At 40.9% G+C, this 4,003-nt stretch overlaps 1 long non-coding RNA gene across 1 annotated transcript; it reads right to left on the minus strand.

Moving 5' to 3' along the window:
• Window positions 1-316: 316 nt before the first annotated feature.
• Window positions 317-3,487, minus strand: LOC135527526 (uncharacterized). Its single transcript, XR_010453446.1, has 3 exons — window positions 3,402-3,487; window positions 2,105-2,153; window positions 317-775 (listed from the first exon to the last, which is right to left on the minus strand). It is a non-coding gene; the product is annotated as an uncharacterized LOC135527526 (long non-coding RNA).
• Window positions 3,488-4,003: the final 516 nt, after the last annotated feature.

Consider the following 4,003-nt stretch of genomic DNA (forward strand, 5'->3'; position numbering starts at 1 on the left):
TGGGATGTCCATACCTCTATCATGTATAAATGTAAATTGGTTAAAGTTAGTGTTAGTTTAGGGTAAGGACGTCCCAAGGAATCCGGATTGAAGTGAACATTCATAGAGTGAGAGACTGGCACGGTATTTGAGAGCTACAGTGCCTTGCGAAAGTATTTGGCCCCCTTGAACTTTGCGACCTTTTGCCACATTTCAGGCTTCAAACATAAAGATATAAAACTGTATTTTTTTGTGAAGAATCAACAACAAGTGGGACACAATCATGAAGTGGAACGACATTTATTGGATATTTCAAACTTTTTTAACAAATCAAAAACTGAAAAATTGGGCGTGCAAAATTATTCAGCCCCCTTAAGTTAATACTTTGTAGCGCCACCTTTTGCTGCGATTACAGCTGTAAGTCGCTTGGGGTATGTCTCTATCAGTTTTGCACATCGAGAGACTGAAATTTTTTCCCATTCCTCCTTGCAAAACAGCTCGAGCTCAGTGAGGTTGGATGGAGAGCATTTGTGAACAGCAGTTTTCAGTTCTTTCCACAGATTCTCGATTGGATTCAGGTCTGGACTTTGACTTGGCCATTCTAACACCTGGATATGTTTATTTTTGAACCATTCCATTGTAGATTTTGCTTTATGTTTTGGATCATTGTCTTGTTGGAAGACAAATCTCCGTCCCAGTCTCAGGTCTTTTGCAGACTCCATCAGGTTTTCTTCCAGAATGGTCCTGTATTTGGCTCCATCCATCTTCCCATCAATTTTAACCATCTTCCCTGTCCCTGTGGAAGAAGGTGCTCTGGTCAGATGAAACCAAAATTTTACTTTTTGGCAACAATGCAAAACGTTATGTTTGGCGTAAAAGCAACACAGCTTATCACCCTGAACACATCATACCCACTGTCAAACATGGTGGTGGCAGCATCATGGTTTGGGCCTGCTTTTCTTCAGCAGGGACAGGGTAGATGGTATCCTAATATAGTGTGGATACAGTAGTAGCCTATTTTACAACAATGTAACTGTCTGTGCTATGATTATTTATCTAATTGATCAATTCAATTGTAAATGTGGATGGGTACGCTATGTCATTCAATGATTATGTTATTGTACCAAGTAGATACAGGAGTAGTCTACATTAATAATGTAATTGAATGTGTTATAGTATTATTTATTTCACTGATGAATACAATTGTAAATGGGGATGGGTAGGCTACTTCATTCAGTGAATACTGAATGTCTTGCTATCTCTGGGAGTATGTTAATGATGGCTTTTCAGCTGTTGAAATATGGCAATGTTAAACTAACTTCTAAATCTCTTTCTTTGAGCCAAGATGTGAATTTTTAAACCTCTCTTTTAGTCAAGATGTGAACCAATCAGCTTCACTGCAGGTGCTCAACCCACCACCCTCAATGTTCTCCCTCCACAAGTAACCACATCATCTTCTCCTGTTCAACTACTTTGCCACCACACTAAAAATGACTGTACATATACCCCTGTGCCCATCTCAGTGTAACATGATCCATCCAAGGCCCCAGCTGGATGCCTAAAATGTGAGAAATGTAAGCAAGATGCTATAGTATGTGTGTGTGTGTGTATGGATGGAGTTCCAAGTAAAGACTTGAGAAGACGGCAAAGGAGACAGTAATGAGAGTGAGAGCATACAGTATGAAAATAAAGACCCATTGGGATCTAAAATGAGTGTGTGGTGCCTCATGTCTCCTTTTTGACCGTTTGAGGATACTACAGGATACTACCCTAGTGGAGGTTCTTGGAGCACTGTGATTTAAGTGTGAGCAGAGGTTGACAAAAACCTTCAAAGGTGGTGGTGCTATGTTGCATGTTATCTTGAATACCAGGCAGATGTTTGAGTACAGATTCAAATGGTGTTAACTTAACAGGCAAAACTTGTTGAGTATACTCTTTGAGAAAAGGGTTCCAACAGGGTTCTTTGGCTGTCACCAAAGGAGAAAACCTTCTGGTTCCAGGTAGAACCTTCTGTGGAATGGAGCCCAAAAGGGTTCTACTTAGAGACAGAAGGGGTTCTACCAGGAACCAAAAAGGGTTCTCCCATGGGGACAGTGGAAGAATCATGTTAGTTTGTAGATAGCACCTTTTTATTTGAGTGTAGGCCTATATTGCAGTCGTGGTTCCATGGATATCTGTGAAAAATAAAATGAATTGATGGTGGTGAGTTAAGATAATCAGAAATACTATGAAGCATCCCCACTTTTAGCACACATTTGCAAGCAGGCAAAGTAACCTATGTGTGCTGAGGCATGTGTGATCACTCAACATTGACAAGACCAATAAAAAATACATTTAACCCAACCTCTCTTAATTGAAATCCAACATTCGGCTCCTTGGGAATAGTTGGTTAACTGCCTTGCTCGGGCAAAATGACAAAAAAAAGTTTACCTTGTCAGCTTTGATCTTGCAACCTTTCAGTTACTGACCTAACAGTCGAACCACTAGGCTACCAAGAAGCCCTTGGGGTTTGTATTGATGCAAGAAATAGGCATATCTACACAGTAATGGTGGCTGCCATATCAACGAGCCTAATCATTTTAGCATTGCGGTGATAGGCCTATTTTAGCTAAATCGACAAATGAAATATATGAACTAAACAGACACTTAAACTAACACGTAACACATGTAGACATAACTTCATAATAAACTTACATGCAAACACACATTAGCAATGTGAACACCACATGAACACTACGTTTACATGACGTGTACGTGTCATGTGACGTGAACGAGTTGGCAGTTTGACTCCTTTGAAACAAACTTGTCTCCTTTGACAATCCATGTTAATTCATGGTGTTATTTTATGGAGCTAGGAAGACGTTAGGTGACTAGGTGAGGTATCAGTAGCTTCACGTGGCTTAATTCTGGCATGAATCACCCCCCCATAGAGCCCTGAGATACTAGCCCATGTTGAAGCCATTGCCACCCTCAGATGTGTCAAGTTGGCTGGATGTCCTTTGTGTGGTGGACTATTCTTGATACACACGGGCATGGCTGCAGGGAAATGTTCTAGGTTGGGCGTGCTGACGAGTATTTTTGTTTGCTAATACAGCTCCAAGGAGGGAAAAGAGAATATAGTGAAAAGAATATTGATTACTTGGCTAAGTTCATTTTTTGTTATGAGTCACAAATGCCGCAGAGGATCATCAGAGTAAACGTGAATGAACGGTTGTCTTAGGGACAAAATTTCACCTACTCATTTGAGCAGCCACAAAGCAATTGCCCAAGCCTACTGTATGATAGCGGTAGAACTTCATTGCCCCTAGCAGTCATACCACGCAATATGATTTTCACATGGATTTTTATGATAAAAATGTTATACCGATTAATGGCAGTTTAAACACTAAAACATTTTTTTCAATTTGTCACATAATACTAACCTCCCTTTCCTTCTCTCTCTGTCCACTGAGTGCTAAAGGTCGTAATGACACCTTCTACCTGAACCCGTGGTGGCCCCCAACAGCCCCATTGTACTCCACCCAGCCAATCAACAGAGAGTAGATCCTCGCTCGCTGCCTCATAGTGAGAGAGAGATCCAGGAAGTTGTTGCCAACTACCAACGTACACTAGTAGGACTGGAAGAGGTGGGGAAAGACCATGAACTTAGACATCGTATCCTTACGGCGTTGGTGAGAGCATGGGCAGGGCCATTGAGGCTATCTCTATATTGAGGTAGTACATTTTCTACTTCTATGAGTTGGCAAAAAACAGAAAGGATTCACACTGGTGTTTGAACAGTATAAAGCCAAGGTTGGCGATTTCCTGCCACCTGCAGTTTATGGAATGTTTATTCACGAGTAGGCCTATAATTCATTGGTCCATCTCTCCTGACAGCTAAACATTTTTTGAAACTTGACAAATTATCCAATGGATTATGATAATTTGCTTTGTTTGCTCCCCCTATTTTAATTTGCTCCATGGCCAGGTGTAGGGTTGTCACTAGTTAACACAGCCACAAAGTCAAACCCTTTCTCTTTCAACA

This window comes from Oncorhynchus masou, chromosome 33 (assembly GCF_036934945.1).
Source record: "Oncorhynchus masou masou isolate Uvic2021 chromosome 33, UVic_Omas_1.1, whole genome shotgun sequence".
Taxonomy (NCBI): domain Eukaryota; kingdom Metazoa; phylum Chordata; class Actinopteri; order Salmoniformes; family Salmonidae; genus Oncorhynchus; species Oncorhynchus masou.